This window comes from Cygnus olor, chromosome 13, assembly GCF_009769625.2.
Source record: "Cygnus olor isolate bCygOlo1 chromosome 13, bCygOlo1.pri.v2, whole genome shotgun sequence".
Lineage (NCBI taxonomy): Eukaryota > Metazoa > Chordata > Aves > Anseriformes > Anatidae > Cygnus > Cygnus olor.
The window spans coordinates 11329565-11351694 of NC_049181.1; the positions used below are offsets into that span (position 1 = coordinate 11329565).

Genomic DNA, 22130 nt, shown 5'->3' on the forward strand with positions numbered 1-22130 from the left:
AAACCAGCTGTAATTTATAAGTAGTTTGAGGCTAATAAGAACAGCCCTCCTTGAGCATGAGTGGTCCAGTTGCACAGAACATTTTGCAAATGCCAGACTACCACACCAAAGTAAATGTCAAGAACATCCTCAATCAGTCTGAGTAACAAGTAAATTAATTTTATCCTCTTATTTCAAGAGGTGTGTGGTCTCTGCTGCACCAAAGGAGAGACTTTTGGAAGTAAAGAAAGGGTATTTATAGACTGTATCTCTAGTTCCCACTTGTCTCAATAGATTAGCAGCACTAGCATTTTCTTTGTCACGGTGACACTTATGCAAAGACCTTGGTACTATCATCATACAGAGTTTGAAGATCAGTATCTGCGCTTTGCGTGTCACCCTGAAGATGAAGATTGCAAATGGTGCTACTGTAGCACCGGGAGAACATTGCTGTGGCTGCAGTCCTGGAGGTCAGCGTGGCTGATTGGTGGTGTGATAGCTGGCCGTAGGATCAGGGAAAAATCCTGTTGACAAAGAGCAAGACGCTGATAGAAAATTCTTTCTAGTGCTCGTTAGAAATGGAACTAGAAACTTTAGAAAATCCAGGAGATCCCTTGTGACTGCTAACTTTAGTCTTCCTGGGGTGTAATGTGTTGGCAGTGTGTGGCCTATTTGTGTTCCTACCAGCTTGCCCTTTGTCTGAAATAAAAACACCAGATTATGTTCTAGTTTATAGTAGTATGAATTTAAGGGAACTCCGTCTTCAATGTGAGCATATCCTGGCTTTGATTTTTTTTTTTTTTTTAAATCAGCGGATGCCTCTCAGTTCTTTTTGGGAGACTGCTGTTTCATGTCACTGGCTCTCTTTTTAATGCTTGTGTTCAGTGCAGTATTTTTAAGGAAGGTCTTGAACACAGGGTGAAATCCACTGGTGAAATCAGGATGTCATTGGTCATGTGAAACCACAGACAAATCACAAGACTGTGATTTTCCAAGTTAGCAACTTGGAAATAAAACACATTTGAAGTTGTAGAACATCTGTGGTCCTAAAAGGGTTTACTCAATAGTTAGTTAAATATTATTTTAAAATATAAACTTAAGATGCACCATTCAGTAGTTCTCTTTCTAGTAGGTAGTTTTAATTACCCGTCGTATCACAAAACTGCACTGGAATTGTTCCCTGTAGCTGAAAAAGAAATTTGTTGTTTATTTTCAGTTTTGTTTGATGCTAGTACAGAAAGGATCAGGTTCACTTTGTTGCTGCCACCTGTGAAAGTTTTCTCCAGCAACTACGGGTGGCACCTGGGTGGGGCAATCACCTGTAGCTCCTTAGAAAGAACATGTGCTCTGCTAGCTTTGGCTTCCAGTTACCTCCTCAAACCAACCTTTCAGCATGTATGCTCTAACAATAGGCATCTAACCTTTCTACTATATTCTGGCGGGAGGGGAGAAGTATTTTCCTATGATATTCTTGCATTTGATGAATTCAAGTCATGGAAGCAATCTAATACACTGATGTTCTTGGTTGTGTGGCTTCATTTTCTCTTGTAAGTTGCTATTTTGTTTTTAATACAGAAGATATTTTGACAGTCTTTGTTTCATTTGGAATGCAAGTGGAAGAGATGCTTAACAGGCTTTTCTTAAAGAAATTTCTTATTTGGGAGATAGCGAACAGAGGTTGGATAACTTGCCCAGCCAGTAGGAGTATCTAACAGATCTTGGAATATCCATGCATATTATGCTTTTATTTAGTTAGCTTTTGGAAAAAAAATATCTTTATTTGACCATCTTTGTTGCAGATGTTCAATTGTAGTTGCAGACTACTTGATGTACTTGAAAGTTGGAGCAGTAACTAAGAGCCTACTTCTAGAAACCCACATAAAACTTTCTGGCTGGAAGTTTTGATCTGGAAAGAAGAATGCATCAATTACAAACTTTCCTGCCAGCTACTATATGGAAGCAGAAGACTTATTTTTAAAGGAAGGAGTTCTGATGTTTTCTGAGCAGAAAACTATTGCGAGTGACAATGATGAAAGATGTCAAAAATCTAAAGCTGGTGAAGCCCATCTAAGAGTGATTTTGGTGATACAGACAATGAAAAGATACCATCTTTGACACAGAAAGAAGTATCAGATTAGGTTTTAAAACTTTTGTATCATGAAAACACTCTTATAAAAGACTACAGTACTGACTACTGTTTATCTGGTTTTGTTTTCTTCATGTGGAAGTTGTAGCCTTGATACGCAAATAGAGTGTTCAGCAAAGTGAAATTCAGCTTTCATAAAACCTGGGTAAATTTGGCCCAGCAATACATTCATTTTTTACATTTTTTTCCAGTCCAAATCACAACTCTAACACAAAGCCAGCATTGATCATTTTTTTTCCAACAATAATATTTTAACATGTAGTCTGCCTGCCTTCTTCCTTCTATTTTCCATGCAAACCAATTGCTTCTTGCTTGTTACTGCTTAAGATGATGAATTGTATTTATTTCTACTCAATTTCTTCATCTGTCAGAGTAGAAGCAGTCAAAAACCTTACATTCAGTGTATCATTTGGTCATTTACTTGCCCTACTCTAATGTCATTGTCTTAGTGGGACGACTAACAGCATGTATAACGCACCACAGCATTATGCTTTCTGTTCTACCTGAAATATCAATATAAAATGGTCTCGGCTTTAAGGGAAGCAAATGATTGACTGCTTGGTTGTTTCTGGTTATTTAAATTAAAAATTTCAAGTGGAAGTAACAAAGACTGCTGATATATTATCCAGAATTCAGAGGAAATCAATACAAACCTTAATGACCTCCCTGCACTGCTCTTTAGCTTGCGTTAGTCACATCTTGGGAGAGCACTGTGGCAATCAATCAAACAAACGAATTACTTTATTTTCATATTGTGAACTTAATGGCAGCTCTTGCTTAATCTTTCCAAGCTAGTCCTGAAATTCTTCATGAAAAATAGAACAGAAGAAAGCTTCTGAAAGGATGATAAACGTTAAAGAATATACAGCCAGTAATTCAGATACAAGATGAACTTTAGAAAACCAATTTTTGTTTTTCTCCAAGAATATAATGATCTAGGTATGCGACCCTGTGCATTATTGTGTTAAACCAGGACAACAAATATAATGGGAAGAGAGATCTTGTAGCAGCCGTACAAGAGTAGATGGAGTAGAGCTGCTGCCCAATCTCTAAGGTCCCTGTGGGTTATAATACAAATAGAATACTTGCTCAGAATAACAAATATATTTTAAATCCAAACTTCTGATGTAATTCATGGTTACCAGTGACCCTTCACAAACTTTGCTAACTTTCCTGAGTAAAACTCAGATTGAGTTTGTTCTTATGGCTATTAACGTATACATCCTGACAAAGTTCTGTTCACTCATTTGTCCAGATTCCTACAATGTTTGTAGGGCAGCTGAAGACTTAGTTAACAGTCCCCACAATGGTGGTAATGATTAGAACAGGAATAGGGAAGCAGGACAACAAACACAACATTAAGTAAATGCTTAATTTGTGCATTGAATTTTGAGTAACTCACTGGCAGTGAAATCATAGAATGGTTTGGGTTGGAAGAGACCTTAAAGGTCATCTAGTTCCAACCCCGCTGCCATGGGCCCGGACAGCTCCCACTAAATCAGGTTGCTCAAAGCCCCATCCAACCTGGCCTTGGAAACTTCCAGGGATGGGGTATCCACAGCTTCTCTGGGCAGCATGATTAGCAGCAGGTTTAAAACAAATGAAATGAAGAACTGTACTGCACAGGGTAAATTGAGTTACAGGCTGCAATTTTAAGTTATTAGAAGAGGGATGATTAGACAAATTTATGGATACCAGGTCCATCAGTGGTCATTAAACACAATGGTTTGGATGCTGGCTCTACTTTATTTCCTCAGGAGGCTATACTTGAAGAAGGATCACCCTATACTTATCCTTATTTCTTATATGCTTTCATTAAACATGTTGGCTATTGCCAGAAAATAAAAGTAGAAGGCTATTTGGTTTATCTACAGACTTTATAAGTTTTTGTCCGTCGTCTTCTCCATCTATGATAAATCTGTGTATATGATTTATCTATATATGTCCAGAGAGTAAAACCTCTGGATTTGAGAGGCCAAGACCTGATTTCCATATTTAAAGGAGATCGGATTTATGTTTTGTGGCTAGTTTCTACATAAACATACAAATTAAATATTTTTTAAGTAAGACAGCAGGATTCTGATTTGTGTTTGTATTCTCCTTTTCAAAGAAAACTGTATTTTTATTTGCTGCCAAACCAGAAAGGTCCAAGTAAACACTGCATATTTAGGATCCTATCCACCTTTTGCTAAAGTAAACAAACTTGTCTCTTTCCTCTCTGAAGGGATGCTGATGTGCCAGTTTGTTACTCTGGGATCAAATTAAAGATATTTTCTTTGATCCCAGGGGACTGATTACTTAAATTTCACTGCACAAAAAATTCAGTTTCTAACAAGACTTATTCATTAAGGTCACAATCCAAACTCCTGATTTAGCTGAGTAACTGTTTCTTCTTATTTACCAGTGTAAGGTTGTTCTGCAACTGCAATGTTTTTCATGGCTGGTTTAATGAAGGAAGAAGTTATATTGCAGGAAAACAAAACTATCGTACCATAGTTTTCTTCTGCTTTCTGGACTGTTTTGGGTTATTAAATATGTCATTCTGTTTTGTTGTCAAAGCTGTTATGACTCTGCTGGGTAAAGTCTTTCTATTTGTTTATTTAAGCTCAACAAATACGAAGGTGAGGAAAAGAATTCTTTCTGGTAGTTTCCCAGATCAGTCTTAGATAATCATCTGTGTCCCCAGCCTTCCCTGCACCTTCACTGTTCTGATAATCGATGCTTTAGCCTATCATACGTAGGGCAACTGATGCTGAACTAATGAATTGCAGCAATTTCTTTGTTAGTTTGTACCAGAGTAGTTGCCTGTCATAGCGGTTGATGCACTTAGCAGAAATTCTTCAGGGTCTTTTTGTGGTGTCTGAAGAGCAGTTTATGCTGTGCTCTGTTCTCTTGATGCTACTCCAAAACAAATAATAGCATTAATATTCATTGTATCCAGCATAACAACTTCATTTGACTGGATTTGTTCTCCATATTCCATTGAAGGGTCTTATATAATTAATTTTCTCCAACTTTATTCCAGCAGATTTTTAATATGATCTAAGAAAGGAAGGCTTACCTTTCTTACCAAGCCAGCCAGAATTCTTAGATTGCAAAGAAAATTTTATCTGGCTATAATGATTAATGGCTACACATTTGCAGCTCCCAAATGCTCCAGTGACCTTCAGCCATGCCTGAACCTGTTCTTGGAGATTTCCTGTATGTATGTGAAATGATTTGGGTCATGAGGACAGTTTTAGAAATATTTTTAGCTTTCAATGTAAAATACCACCTTAGTTCTCCATTTGCAAAACACATTAAAAAATCTCTTATTTTTCATATGTGTATTTAAATTCAACAGATAAAAAACAAAACAAGAAAAAATATAAAAGCTTTGCCATTGCTGTCATAACAAAGAGAATGGTCTCCACATCTACCGTCTGTTCTTCTTTGTAAATTTGGTTTATTTTCCTTTAGGCTTTTGTAGATTGGTCTGTAGTTAAGAATTTAATCTCTAATTATGAAAGATCTAACTCAGCTATTTAGAAGAATTTTTTTTTTTTTTGGACATTCTTTATCTACTTGTTTCATCTGCAAGAAGACTGACATGGAAAGACTGAAGACTAACATTTTTGTTACTATTCCTTACACTCATGACTTAAGGTAGCAAGTAGCATGCCAAGTTAATGAGTTGTCTACTGTAAACTGTGTATCTGAATTTAAAACCATAAAGCAGTTCAGTTATAATTACTTCTTCACATTTTTCATGACTCAGTTATATCTCATGCTTTACAGATTTTTCCCTGTTTATTTGATTTTATGTAGTTTAGCAAAAAAATCCATTGACTTTACATACTACATATGCTATTTTCTCACTAGATGTGGAATTTGAGCATTTCATAGAATCACAGAATATCCAAGTTGGAAGGGACCCACAAGGATCATCAAGTTCAACTCCTGGGTCCCCAAAGGACCACCCCAAAAATCAGACCATGTGTCTGAGAGCTTTATCCAAATGCTTCTTGAATTCTGGCAGGCTTGGTGGTGTGACCACTTCCCTAGGGAGCCTGCGTTTGTTTTTTTTTTTTTTTTTTTTTCCTCCAAGAGGAATGCAGTAGCTTGTCACCAGTAGTCTGAAGAGTCCAATTTCATGTCATCATGTGGGTAGTAAAGTGGATGGGATGAGAATCCTAGAGGAGACTGGTGAACTGAAGAGATGATGAAGCAAGTGATGAGGAAAAGATATGAGAAGATAGAAACCCTCCTGCTTTGGAGTTCTTAACTATAAGAGAAGTCACACTTACAGAAAACTGGCAATTAAGCTATTCAAGGCACAGGACATTTCTGTTTTGGGAATGTCGGTGTTGAACAAAACACAAGACTGTTCTGCATGTTGATCCTATGTTAGATAAAGCTGGGAGATAAGTTCTCTGCTTCATTAAGTACATGAAGTGAAAGATAGCCTTCTGATTAAAGCAATTGTAAGCAGCTGAGACTGCAGCCTTCATAGTGCCTCTGACGGGATTTGGATGATTCTAGAAAGTCACTTGAACACCTGTATCCTCTTTATTTTTGGAGTTCTTATCTTGAGGCATCGGTGGATGTGCCAAGTGGCAGCAGGAGCTAGTGAGTTATGGATCTATGTAATAAGTAGTCAGTATAACTGAAAAACTGGGGGAGGCATGGAGAAAACATACTGCACAATTTCTTAGGTGGTAAGGCACAACTCCCTAGGTTCACAATAGACCCAAATGGGGGGATGAAAGAGAGATTCTCACAAAGCAGCTCAGAATACAGGCAAACTGAAAGATGACAGCAGCAATGATGACAAAAATCATGGACTTTTGTGTTGATATTCTGCCCTGTATGACTTCCTTTTTGTGTACTCTTCTTGTTTACTGGGGGGCTCGACAGACTGTACACTGGAAAATGTCTGTCATTCTTAAAAGTTGGATCCCTTGAATGCATTACTATGGAGGTAGCTTTCATTTATCTCAGAAATAGCATGATCAAATTGAGTCTTGTCTTCCACATCACTTGCAAGTATCACTGTAGTTTCTCATCCTTGGGATAACATTAAAGGAGTTGAGTATTTCACAAGAAGCTGAGAAAAATGTGTTAGTGACTTAGTACTAATTTGCATGGTGGCACATATTTTTAAAATACAAGCTTTCCAAGCTAAATACTTGAATAAGACTCCATGAACTATGTAGACTTTTTCCCAACCAAATTTAAATCTATTAATTAGAAAGCAACTGGAAGACAGCTTGTGAAAATACTGTTAACAGAAAGCTGAGAGTAATAGTTTTCCATGCTTGGGTTCCAGAATTGATTTTTGTACTTAGAGAGATAAGATATTTGCACATTTATTTTCACTACCATTTGATTCACAAATAAAACATTTTAGAGTGTTCTTCCGGAAGCACTTACTCTTCCAAGTCAGTATCAGACAGCATGAGGACCCCATGCAGCCAGGAAAAAGCTGAGATTCTTGGGGCCAGTAGAGTATAGTTATAAATTGCAGAAAGCATTTGTTACCTCCTCAGGGTTTGTAATCTTAATGTCACTCCACTGAAGTGAAGCACTTCTGCTAAAGATTTTTTAGTGAACTCCAGTTTGTATTTCTGGACATCTCTGCTGGCTTTCATGGATAATGCTTGCTTCTTTCCATGCTATAAATAATTGGCCTCTTAATGACTCACATTGGAGGAAAACAAAAGGAAATAGAATCAATTGATTTCTTAAGAATATCTCTGCATCCTGAAGGATAAAAGAATAATGCTCCTTGTTCACTGCATCCAGCTCTAAAGCACAAACCAATTTAGCCTGAGTTTAGTGCTTTGACCTGATAGATAGCAGTATACAAATATATTACAAATGAAAACTGATACACTCTTCTTTTAAGCATCATTGGGTATACCGATACATCGAATACCTAGGGACTCGGATAATAAACTCAGTTTCCTGCCTCCAGAAGTAGAGTTAACCGAGTGGGACCCAGGGCAGCACATGAGCTTCTCAGCTGACCTTAGTTTGAACTCTAAATGCACGGCAGGTTCAGAACACGGCAGGATAAGCTAGTCGACCACGACTGTTCCTCTCCAGTGCCAGTCTGCAGACATTAAAAGTATATCAAGCAGTCTGCTGCTAATTCAGAGTCAGGTCAAGCTGGAAACAATTCTATGTTTGAATGCAATTCAGACTGAAGGTTAAGTATTTTTACAGTTCTAAATGAAATACCAAACTTTAAAAACTCAGTTATCAGACAAGCTAATACCGTGAATCAAGAACGGATCAGGATTCTTTCATGGACTTATATCCTCTTTGAGATTTTTACCGTAAGAGCATTTTGTAAATTCAGCTGCATGTCAGGATGTTCCACTCTTGCTTAGAAGAATACCTGTACCTGTAGTTATAGGACCGGTTCTGGACCAAAGAAGTTTCATTCCAAGTCCTGTGGCTCCACGGGAAGTGTGATTTCTGTGAGCTGACTCAGACTCTTCTATATTCTCAATGACTGTTTAGTTGCCAGATTTTGACAGGTATTCTACATAATACATACATAGCCCCCATGAACCTATCACATAAAAATTACAAATGGTTGCACTGTGGCTAATTCCAGATTTACAGCTTTCTCTGAATGCTAGCAAATTCAGTAAGACTTTTTTTCTTACTGATGTCAACTGACTCTGAATTAAGTGCAGAAAGTTATGCCACATAAAAAGGTACATACTGGTTTGTCTGAGTCCAGGTTATGATATCCTGAAAGTGATTTTGTTTTGTATTTATATCCTTTCATTCCCACCACCTCAGTCATTCTGTAAGAAAAGAATTTTCTCCTGGATTTTGTAACCTTTCTCCTTACTCATAGAATTTTCCTGGGGTGTTATGTAGTTAAAATGTAAGTTGCCTTTACTATCAAAAAATTAACTGTGTTTTTATAGCTACCATGGCCACGTATTACCATTATTATTATTCAAGTATATTATGTTTGCACAGAAAAAGGTATATTGACTGATTTAGGGTTGGGTCAAATGTAATCTCATTCCCATTAAAAAATGTTATGGGAGAAAGATGAAAATAACTGCAGAAACATGAGGAACAACAAAGATGAGAAGGAAGATGTGAGAATAGGATAAAAATACTTCCTTATTTGTAGGATGGACTTAACAGGTACCCTTTTCAACCCACCTGGCATATATGTTCAGATCTGTAAATTAATCAGTGGTTATAATGTATATATTTGGCACAGGGATAGGGTACGGTATGGTAGGGTAGGGTAGGTGTCAACAGGCAGGCTTTGAGACTATGCTGCAGCTTTTCCACAGAGACACCTTTTCCCACAAATACTACTCTACAGCATCTGAATCTGAGCTGTTCCCCTTATTTTTCCCCTTGGCTTTGACATATGAACATATTCTTCACTCTCTTGCTTCCTCAAAGTCTAAAGTAATCATTCCTTTTATATTTGAATCTGTTTAAAATCTTTTGCACTTCATGTGCTTTTCTCTGAGACACATTATAAGATGTGTCTCATATTGATCATTTCTGATTTTTTTCGACTTCTAAGATTAAACGCCTTAAGATTCAAAGGCAAAATCATCCAATCAAAATACAGTTTGGTCAAGCAGATGTTTTTTTATTGCAGTGGTTTATCAGCCAGTTTGTGTTTTTCTTTACCTTGATTCAACTTCTGTTTGGTCCTTTTATGAACTAGAAACTTGCCTAATGTTGCTACATCAGTCAATGTGATGCCATTATCTCGAACATCCTCATAGCTATTCCAAAATATGCAGGTTCTTTGTTGCTTCCAGGGCTTTGTAGATGGAAAAGAGTTTGAATATTTCTCCCAGATTGGAGAAAATCCAAATAGTGTGGAAGCTGAAGAATTGCTTATTGTTCTCACATTTGCTAACATCAAAACAGACTAGATTCAGGAAGGGTCTTTGTCTTTTCAGGTTGGACTACTTTTTGAAGTGCTTTATTTTGAAGAGTCAATGCAGAAGAATGGCAGAGAGATTACTCCAGTGGGATCACTTAAAATTTCATCTGGAGTTGCTGCCATTTTGCTTTGACTTCTTCATGATCTCAGTCATATTCTGATATAGTCTCATTCTGATTAAAGGAAAGTTAAGGTATATAAATTAAAGGACCAGTGGTCAACTGGTGTATGTTGGCATGTTAGCAAGCAAAAGATGTGGTCTCTCTCTCAAACAAGCCAAGTTTTTCATGGCAGGGTATTTTCTATATTAGCCTCTGCTAGTCTGATCCAACTCTCATTAAGAGCACAAGTAATCCTTCCACTGACATTAAGAAGATTTGGGCTAGAACTCAAAAGAACAATCTTTATAATTTGTTTGGATTTGAGCACGTTATTTATAGGACAACTGAATAACTTAAATTGCTAGTTTACACTGGGTACACATTTAGTTTAGGTCAAACTTACTGTTTATTACACTACAGTTGAAGAGCTCAGTTCGGCTCATCCTAATTAATTGTAGGGGTCTACTTGAAGTAGGAGGATTAAGGAAAAAAAAGCTTTTCTTATTGCTTTATTGAATGTTTTACCTTTAATGCATAATTTATTAAATGACATTCCTGCTTGGCAGAAATGCTTAAACCGTGTAAACTTTCATAACCATTGATCTGTTTTTAAAGCATGGAAATCCTGCTGTGATGATATTATGCACACAAAAAATTGTGTCATGATCTTTATTCCATTACAAACTATATATATATATATATAAATGTAATTTTGAATATCTAGCTTTTGAGATGTTCATGATGTTTGTCTCTGATTACCTTGAATAATTTAAACGTAATTTTCTATATTGTAGAGAAACAGTAACTAAAAGAAACATTTAATAGAGAAATGTAGTTGTATGGTATTACATCTGACTTGTCTTGCTCATTTACTTGAACTCATTTAATGCAGTTCTGGTGGTTTTGTTCAGCCTTGTACACATATGTACACATATCCTCTTAAACATGCAAGTGAAACTTTTTTTCTTAATATTTAATCTGAATCAGTTAAAGGGACATCATAAATACTTGCAAATCATATTCAGTTAGTGTAGGAAATCTGTGCCATAATATGCAAGGGAGAAATTCATTTGTAGGGACTGACTGATCCGTTCCAGGTACTCTACAGTGTTATATTGTCTCTCCAAGCTATACAGGACAATCCAGACTTGTTAACTTTCAAGTAGTAGTTAGACTCGCTATTTACCAGTATGTAGTCTTTGTTTTGATTTTTTCCTGGTAGCTGCTGTGCAGTACATGTTACTGAATATCTCACTAACATTATTCAATAATATTGAATACTTAGAAATCATCCTGGTGATGCTCAATGCAATTTGAAAACAGACAGGAAAGTGTGAGGGGGCAGTTTGCTCAGGGAGAAAAAGATTAAACTGATGTGCATTGAGCGTTCTTCATATCTTAAAAGATAGATTCATTTCAGAAAAATGAAAAAGAAAATGAAAAAGAAATGAAAATGAAAAAAATCTTTCTTAAAAGATTAGATTCATTTCAGTCTAGATACCTTAGGTCTGACTTTCTTGGAAGCCTTCTGTTTTTTGCGTGTAAAAAGCTTGCACAAAGCCTTCACTTTGGAGCTGAAATTTCCAAGATGCTAAGGGGTTTTAGATATCTTTTATTCATTTTCAGGGAACAGATATAAATCCTGTTGACTGCTTTGTATATTTCAGTTTAGATGTCCAGTTCATATCTGCACTTTGCTGTCTAGAGTAAAGGCAAAATGTCCTTGAATTTATAAAGTGATTAGGGATAAAGTTGTAAATCAGGTGTTCAGAGACATGTAATGTTTCTGGGAACAGCATTAAGACAAATTCTTCTCTATACTCTATTTGATTATTTTTTAAAATATAAAAAGTTTTTCTTCCACCTTTTTCTAAAATACAAGTGAGGGATTAAAATGATGAAGAGCTAGCAGAAAAATGTTATGCCACCTTAAACAATGGACATTGTTATCTGTTTGGATGGTGTGAAGGAAATACTGGAATCTTTTTTTCAAGACAATATGACTTATGGATCCTTGACAGCCTCTCAGTTGTGCAGCCACTGAATATTCTCTTTTTATAAATAGTGAAGCTGTGCTGGAAAGAATTGCCTTTTTCATTCAGAGGAATAATGTGGTTACATTGAGAATACTTACTGTGCTTCCAGATGTATCAAAGGTAATACATTCCTTCTTGGCTAATAAATCACTGCTTTGAATTTCAGAGGATATCTGGAATATTAAGGAGACCAGGTTTTTGTTCTCAATATCTCAAGTTTGGATTAAGCGCTTAAGTGGTTACAGTGAACAGTGTGTTTGCTGAGCTGGAGGATGAATATCAGTTGTAGTTTTCTTGACCAGGGTCATGTTCCATCTCAAGGACACAACCTTTGGATCCACAGAATAGGCCTTAGTGAAAGATTTACTGTCTCTCTGTATTTGCCTCTTTGGCAGCTCTATTTCACTTCTCTTTTTCCTTCGTTCAACAACTTACTTCCCAAAACGTCCTGTCTTGGAGATTATGAACCTACATCAGTCAATTGAGAAGATGCTTTTTTCTCAACCAGTAGTCTTCTGAAGTTTACACCAGGTGATACAGTCCATTATAAGGAGAGTATTGGTCATTTCTGAGTAAATTTCTTCATGTCAGATAAGAACTATTTAAATAGGGAAGATGGATTGGTTTTGGTATTTGACTACCTCATGTTTTTAAAATGTCAGGTCATTTTTCTGTCTTGGATCACTGAGTATTTATAACATCTAAATATAAAACAAAAAAAAATTGCTTCCAATCTTGTATGTGTGTGCATTTGTGTGTCTGTATTTGTGTGTATGCAGTAGCTTATGCTGTTGTCACATAAACTGACTATTCAGCTATAATGTTATGCAGTTGAATGATAATTGCAATGCCAAGAATTAGGGGTTATTTAAAAGGTGAACGACTAATGGTGAAATGGCTTAGAAGAGCATCTTAAATTCATAATGGTCATTCACATAAATAACACTTTACCATTTCCCATCTGTCATCCTCTGTGAAGATTTGTGGTACCCTTTGATCAGATGACTTGTCCTTGAAGTACAGTTAGCATTCTAGTGTGAAATATCAACTATTCTGCTGACAGAATGAGTTCAGTCAGCAAGCATCAAACACTTTGTATGGTACTCATCATGGGAACCGAGAATAAAATTGTTTCAGCCCCCAGGCAGAGCAACCAGCACTAATAAGTGTTGGATTAGGATTATAAAAGCCTTAATTTTTAAAAGCGAATTAATTCTGCTGGCAACAATATTTATAGTTAATATGCTTTAACAACCAAAGCAATGAAGTATGGTTGCCTGATAATCTTGCCGAAGTAGTCACCTCTTTATTTAAGCAGCTACTTTATTACTTTTTCATCCTTTTTATTTATTGATTTTTTTGAAAGTAATTTTTGACTTTAGTTCTAAATGTATTATTCTCCCCAACTTTACATTTTTGTATAGTTTGGTCTGTATTATTATAAAGGGAAGAGCTGACTAATCATGCTGATAGGTAGTGTGGCAAACAAAGCTAGATGATTTCTAATGAAAGAAAAATAATATCTCTCTTAACAGACTATATGAATAAGTTAGGTGATATCTGTTCAGGTTTTAGAGTTCTTTTAATGACCTGATACTTGAAGGAAATGAATATGTACTAACTCATTAGTTAGAAAGTAACTCTATAGAAAGTTAACCAGTCCAAACATGTTGGTTGGTTGGTATAAATTTGATTGAATTCACTGACTTCTGGATGAACAGTTGTCATCTTGACACATGTAGGCCCTGACTGTGCTCTGGGGCAGTTGAACCCTGTAAAGTATCTCACAGCTTTCATGCTTTTGTCATTCACAGCTTCCTTCTGGCTCAAATACTGTACTGCCTTTGTGTGAAAATAAGGGCATGCGCATGGTGTACTTCTGGCTTTTGCTTCCCACGTGGAGATAAAAGTATCTTCTAGAGACATTTGGAGCCAGCAAACACTTCCACTGCCTACAGCATAGCTCTATCTTTAAAGTATGTTCTGACCCCTTACCTTTCCTAAAATAGCTTTTAGACTGATGGTGGTTAAAGCCATCTATGGAGTTTAGCTTGAAGAAGCCTTATGATGTTTCTTGTGTGGAGCAGGGAATACTTAGAACATGCAGGATGCAAAGTAAGGGTGATTTTCTTTTAAGAAGAGTTGCTTCTTAAAGAGTTGCTTCCACAATGGGATTGGAAGACTTTCATCCATGCCCCTGCTACAAGCATTAAAAATAAAGATTTCTTAACCGTGAAATACTTTGTACGAATGCATATCATGTGTCAAAACAAAAACACTTCAGTAGGAGCTATGGTGCTTTTGACTGATGAGAATTATTCCGTGCCACTGTGGACTACCTTTTATTTTTCCATCACTGTGTAGTCTAACACAAAATGAGAAACAATTCTCTTGATATTATAGTGCTGAAATCATTACTCTGTTATATGCAATGAGTTTTTATCCTGATATTAACTCCAATTTTTATTTTGCCTGAGAAAATTAAATAATGACTATGAATTATCTCTTACAAATTACAAACATAACATGCGTGTAGATTAAAATGTCTTTTAGTTTGTTCATTCAATATACCTTTACTTATGTTATTCTGATACAGATGTATACACTGCAACCTAGCTCTAAATATCTGAGGATGTACTTCTTTGCTACCAAGTATGAAATTGATGTAGTGATTATAAATGTACTAAGTCTTACAGCATCAAATTTAGCTAATGAATAGATTTATGGTGAGCTCTCTATGAATTTTGACACCAGCAAATAAATCATTCCCTAGACGTCTGGATGACCCAGAGCAGAAAGGTATTTTAATAAAGTATTCAATGTTTACGATAGACTCTTAAACTTACACATAAGGAAAATAAAATAATCAATTTTATGCATTATAAGTGTAGTCTTTGTTCCTTTTTCAGAAAACCAAAAGACTGTTTAGTTTGCTCAGTAGGGAACTGGTATACTGTTTCCGCTGAGACTATGATTTTAAAGAACAACAGGTATATCAGTGACATTACTCAGATATCTAGAGCCCATTCAATCCTCTTCATAATTCCTAGATGGCATGAAACATTGTGTTGGTATTGATTTTCAATTTTTTTCCTCCTCTTTCCACAGTAGCAATTGAAGTGAGGAATAATTCAAAGATCCATCAGTTTCCCACAAAAATTCATTGCCATCCTTTCCTAGTGGGCTCTTCCCCCCAAAGTCTCTAGAGAGGCAAAAGAATAACTAGGATGAGTATGCTTAGCCCCTGTGACGCTAATCACTGTTGTCATGTCTTTTAAAGGATGGTTACGGAACGGAAGGGGTATGTCAATCCCTACTCAGATACAATAGCTATGAAATTAACAATGGATAGATTTTTTTTCTTGAATCATAATGTATTCATTATTCATGATATTTATCATAGTGAGATGAATGAAAGTAACAATTTATTGTTGGAATAATTTTCTGTGGAGGCAAGATATAACTTTAGCCACTCTTTTATGTGACATTTTTTTTCTTTAGTGATCACTGATAGCTGAGTTGCTGAAACTTCCATTCCTCATAGTTTGAAACAATCCACATCTGGGAAACTTTTTAGGAATGAAGCAAGACTTCTGTTTTATAGGTAGTTTTCTACACGATTAAGGGGCAACAGAAGGTGTTCTTTCTTCTAAAAGGATAATTGTATCACAGTAGGGCTGATTATTTTAATACTGTTAAAACACTTAACACATATTAAATATTAAGAATTGAGAGCCTGGAGTATGTGTTGTTTTAGCTAGATTTTATATGCATAAGTAAATCTTCTTACTACAATAATTATAATAATATATCGGGTCTGATTCTGCCTTTGTTCAGACAGAGCTCCCACTGACTTAGTGGCACGGGTTCAAGACACTGTGTATGGTATGTATATTAAATGAATACCTGTATAGTTCTTCAGACAAAAGTTGCATTAAATTTTTCTGGTATGAATTAAGCTCACAAAAGGTTGAAAATTCTCAATGTTAAGCTTATAATACTTTGCTGCAAAAGGGTGCCTTGAAATAATGTTAAAGTGGTTCCCTGTTGTGCTGTGATCCTGCTTGTGAATGTCTGTGCTTGTGTTGGTGCAGACAGAAGTCATTAAACTGAAGTCCTTTTAGAAGTTGGAGGTGGGGAAGAAGAGTCCCTAAACTCTTATAGGGTTATAAAAGTAGAAAGGTCCACACTGGCTGGTGTTCTCAGACTCAGAAAATTTCCTTTTTATGTCAATCTCAAAGGAATACATGGAGCTGAACAATCGCAGTTGTCTTGAAGATACGAGTTTATTAAGAATTATACTGCATATCAGGAACCATGTAAGATAATTGTGTTGCCTGCTATAGCACCTCAAGGAATCTCCACTGTGAAATGGCTATTATTTGGTGATTTACCAATGTCTTCTCATTAATTAACTAAGCCTAATAACTTACAAGAGCCAGTCTGTGACTATACTGATAGTTTACTGATGACATTAATTTTTATTTTGTACTAGGGGAAAAATCAGAAAATAGATTCTAGATCTAAGATTCTAAAGATCTTAGAGATGCTTTGGAGGCCCAATAAGTCTCAGGTGTTGCAGGGAAATGCAATTTCAAATGGACATGACTGTTTTACAGACTGTACAACATGACTAATCAGATGCTCTTTACTTTGTTTCTTCAATAAAACCTGAGAAATAGAGAAGAACTTTGGCATTCAGCAGCTTAGTGAATATGACATTAAAATCACTGTTTATATGCAGTGATAATCATAGTGAAATTTCATTTTTTTCCATGAAAGCAATGAGGAGCCTGGATTTAGGTCCATTGCATCAGTAACCTGAACTACCATTAGATATGCTTCGTAATGCACAGTAACAGTACGGGTATCTTTCAAACTGATCATTATTACTGACTATTCAATTTCAGTGAGTCTTTTAAATGCTAGAAATGGTAACTGACTTCATAAACCATGTGTTTTACAGGAATTAATGACTGCCATTTTTCCCTGGTTACACTTGAAGTTTTGAACGTATAGGTTGAATTAATGTATAATAATAAGTAATGATGCTCATACTTTAAACTATATAAATTTAGCTATAACTAAAGTAAATCACACCATGTCTATGTTTACTATTTACTACTATCGATTGCTATAAAATAAAGTGCAATTTCTGGAGATGAAAGTATTGTATCCTGGAAGATTTCATTGGCCAGTATTTGTCAAACGTCAGGATGATGCATCAGACTAAATGGATATTTCTTTCTTTCATGAAAACTAAATTTCCTTGATGTTTACAATGACTTTAATGTGTTTTCTCAGGCTCTGTCACCCAAATTTTCATACTTCATAAACTTCAGCTTAAAAATCCAAAGGTTTTAGACTTGCTAAGTGAAGTCCTTCAGAATGAAACAGCCTGATTGAAAGCTTTAATAGAAGGATCCCTATGGTACAAGAGAAATCCTTTTGGTGTTGCCCTTTTTATAAATATGCTTTTTAAAATGAGACAAAGACCACTTGATGGCAAAGTTCTGTACCGAATCATGAAAGAAGAAATAGATCTGTTTCGACTGTTCATCTTCATATGGGAGGTTCTTGTAGAAAGCTTAAGGGACAGATCCTGGTCATCCTTATACAAGTAGTTTTCATTATGGAATAATTCCTCTTTGAGCCACTGGAGCTACTAATTTGAATAAAGGCTATTTTGTGTTTAATGTGAAAGGTTTTCCATGTCTGGAATATATTTGGAAGCAGGACAGGTTGAGAAATATTTTTACCAAATTACTGTCTAGGGAGAAACAAAATTAAAGTCTCAGATACGGTGACTTTAGTACAGGAGTATGGGTAAGTGTGCCAGGCATGGACTATCGTATTTGGATGCATTCCTGGGAATGACAAAATTAAAAGTAAGAGCTTGCACAATAAAGCACATGGCCTGTGTTTTGGCTACAAAAAAAACTAGATAAATGAAGTTTGTGAAATGGTTTGGTTCATTTATATGTTTAAAACAGAAGGGTAAAAAAAGTTTCTTTTTAAGTTGAACTTAATTGTATTGGCATCAGGAAATTGGCATATTTAAAAATCACGTGGCTAATGAGACCCTCACAAATCTATCATAATGATTGATAACCAGCCCAGAGAGGCATTTAAGCAGGGGTTACAGCAGAAGTTGTGGCCAGACCTCTGATCTGCTGATTGACAATTCTGCGGTAGAAAACAATTACATTATTTAGGCATAGAATAAAGTAAATCCACTGATCAATGTCTGTGTAATCATGTATTTAACCTTAAGAGAAGAATAGGAACAGAAATTGCATGTCACATCTCACAAAGGCATCTGATGAGTATTTACAAAATTTGAAATTAAAACTGCTTTAAATAAAGTGTACTAGAAGAAGATGGACAAAAGAAAAGAAAAAAAAAAATTGGTTTATACAGATGCAGACTTCACTGTAATAAGACTCTACATGGAAATATCCATTATATTGGACCCTTCCTGGTTTCTGTCTGTGTGGATGGCATCAGAAAGAATGCTGCCCTCATTTCTAAGCAGCCTGGGTGAAAGGCATCTATATTGCTATGCCTGAAGCAATAAATTCATAATAAGTATTCTAAAATACAAGCTCATTTCTGAGCTCTATGGAGTTATTCACAGTCTACGTAATTAGTATCCCTTTGACTGTAAATAGTATGCCCTCAAGTAGTATTTGAGTATTTGAATTTCACCATGTAAGTAGGTCTATGTAAATCCCTTATTGCTATCTATTTTGTTCATGCTGTTTCCTTGTTCAATTCCTCAGAGGTTCAGTAAGGCAGTGCATGTTTATGGAGCTACCATGTACATAAATCTAATCTAGAAAGTGCTTTGTATCCCAAAATAGTGTTCATCATTTTCTTTAAAATGTTTTCAGATACACATGCTGTATAATAAGAATAGTCATTCTTTTATAATCAATAAGTAATTTTAAAATAACATTTAGATTCTAATGAGTTGCACAAATGAATTATTACTTTTTGCCCTTTGTGTGGTAAAATTCATAGCGCTAGATTTTTTTCTCAGTGATCTACCGTCGTTGGAACTGTCAGTTTTGCTTCTATAGCCAAGCACGTGGCTCTGAGTGTTAGGGTTTCACGTGCCATGACTTTTATCTGTGGTTATGAAATTCAAATCCTACAACTTCCATCATAGAAGTTGCTAACTGCAACTAACATGCTAACTGACTAAACATGGATCTAGTGCAGTTTCATTTGTAACAGTGAGAGAATACTATAAGGATACCAAAACCCAAGTGTGTCTCATGTTGATATATGCTGTTGCACTAAAGGAGAAATAAGTATGTTCCTGGGATATAATATGCACTTCATACTGAATATTGGATTTTAAAATTAAATTTTACTGTTATCAATTTATTTTCATTTTAGTTATTGCTTTCAGATGTTTCTGATTAAAGTTTAATTCTAACTGCAATTCAAGAATTGTCTCTAAGTACTTAGTATGTTAATTACTAAATCCCGTCAATATTAATATGGGTGTAATATATTTCTATTATGAGTTCCTTGGGTAGCACACATATTTGGTGCTGGATTGTGCTCATACAATCCTCATATAAGTATTGTAGCAACAGAGAAATATGTTCGCAAAGTAAAATAAACAAAGACATGGAATTTTGGTGAAGTCACATATTCTAACAAAGTTAGCTGTGGTGAGTGAGCAGGACAAATAGAGTTCTTCCCTATCTCATGGCTATTTGGTCTTTTTAAAAGTCCAGCCTTCCCCTCAACAAATTTTAAATAAAAAACATTGTGAAATCTGTTTTCCACATTTTTTTTTTTGGTCCTTTTCTCTCCCCCCTGTGAAATACCTTATAGCTTTGTGGGTGTAAACAATGTGCAGGCTGGGAGGACTGGGACTGCTGGACAGGCTTTCTGACAGAGCTGGTGGTGTAGATACCTACTGGCTCCACTTGTATTTCTCAGGGAGGTTTGTATTCAAGCAGCATGCTATAGTCTGGAAGCTGAAGAGCTTGTGTTCCTTGCCAAACTGAGACAGTATTTTGAGATTCAGTTATGATGAAACTGAAAACCAAACCAAACAAACAACCAAAAAACCCTCCCTGATCTTGCTAAACCATGTCATCCTAAATCAGAAAAGATAATTTTGACAGTTTCCTATAATTACAATTTTTAGTTACACTACTTTTCTTGGCTCAGACAGAACAGAGGGAGCACAGTTTTAAAAAAAAAAAAAAAAAAAAAGCTTGAAAGTGGGCTGCCAATGTCCTTCTCTGTCAGAATGTGGTGAAGTGTCCTTGAAGGTATTTTCATTAGTGCTCTTTTCTCCTTTATGCATTTAAACAAGCTGACACCTTACAAAGTTCTGCTCTCAACAGTGTTTAGACTGGCTCCCAGACTCCACATTTTCTTTGCAATCCTCCTGCAGCTGAAATGTTTGCCACATCTTTTACCAGCCATCAGGAGAAAAGCCACAGCCAATAATCAAAGGGACAGACTGTCAGTGACACAAAAAAGCGGTCCTGATTCAGAGATCATTAAGTCTTTTTACTGCACTCAGCCTCCACTAAATCCTGTTGGAGAGGGTATGATTTCATGCCAGAGGAAATCAGACACTGGGGGTTCTCTTCCCAACACCCTTAGACTTTTTATGTAGCTATGGGCACATTATCATCATCTGAAGAGAAATGAGATCTTGAAATTTTGTCTCTCATTTCACTTGTTATGAAACTGTTCTTTTTGTGTCTCACATTGACTTAGCACATACACTATTACCATTTCCTAAGCTGCACAATTTAGGATAGAAATAGAAAATACTTCTACAGTGTGCATTGATCATTAATGAGTTGATTAATGATTAACCAGCTTTCATCCCCTTAGTATAATACAGTAGCATCCAGATATCTACCTTTGTTGTTGTGAGCCACCCCAAATAAGTTCATAATGTGTTTGTTTATTACATCACAGCTGATAGTGTAATGAGACTTCGCTATGTTTTGCTGCATTAGTCCACTGATCTGGCAGTTCTCAAGCCTCACACCATTTCTTGGCAGCTCATAGTTATATGAGCAAGGCTCCATTTACTTTTATCAAATCAACTGCAGTGCATGTATGATGTACTGTGGAGTATTACAGACAGCAGAGCTCTCAGAATAGCTCAGGTTTCATGTTGCATGTATCTGTTCATCTCTCTGAATTTTCATTAAACTATGGAGTTTTGCTGTAGACTTCCATGGGTTTAATTAATTGCATATTTCATAATCTGTGGTGTAAATGAGATTCTTATAATTTCCCTAGGCTAATGAAACAGCTCCCACAGGAGGGGTCTCGCAGAAGGTTGGGTGGTTGTGGTGGTCTGCTTCAGGCCAACAGAGCCCAAAAAGGTTGTAACTTCATGAGTCTGTTAGCAAGGGTCCTGACCTCGCCAGCTATTTACTGTACTTGGGAGGTACTAAGATCTGCTTCAAACCTAGCAAATTGAAAACAAAGAGGAATCGGGGTGAAAAATTCAGGTGTCCAAGGCACGTGCGTTAGAGCAAATCGGTTGTTATCCCCAAAGGAATACAAACCTGGTGATAACTTTAAATCTTCTCCTCATGTTTCTTTGCTTTATTTACCATCACCCCTGAAGCGCAGCAAGGCCGAGATGGTAGCGCAAGGCGCCATCTTGGCCTTTGTTTATGGATGGGCTGCAGTGGGTGCTGCAGCGAGCTGGGTGCTGTGGGGCAGGGGGCAGCCCAGCTCCCTCAGCAAGAGCTGCCCAGGGGCAACCAGGAGAGCAGGACCCTGTGCAAGGAGGGCGGCAGCCCAAGCAGGTGGGCCCTTGGTGGTTGTTTGCAGGCCCTTTTACTGGTTGAAAGGAAGGAGGAGTCTAGAAGAGTCTAGATTTCTGGTAGGAGTCTAGAAAAGTCCACGTGGTTCTGGAAGCCTTCACGAGTCTGGGCTGGGGA

General features: G+C 36.4%; 2 long non-coding RNA genes across 3 annotated transcripts in view; one reads left to right on the top strand and one right to left on the bottom strand.

The window, feature by feature from the left end:
- LOC121077369 overlaps positions 1 to 22130 on the top strand; it is a 476416-nt gene that overhangs the window by 250396 nt on the left and 203890 nt on the right. The gene's annotated exons all lie outside the window — the stretch shown is intronic.
- LOC121077372 lies at positions 189 to 22103 on the bottom strand. The gene is made up of 3 exons (XR_005824002.1): positions 21750 to 22103; positions 12285 to 12359; positions 189 to 503 (listed from the first exon to the last, which is right to left on the bottom strand). It is a non-coding gene; the product is annotated as an uncharacterized LOC121077372 (long non-coding RNA).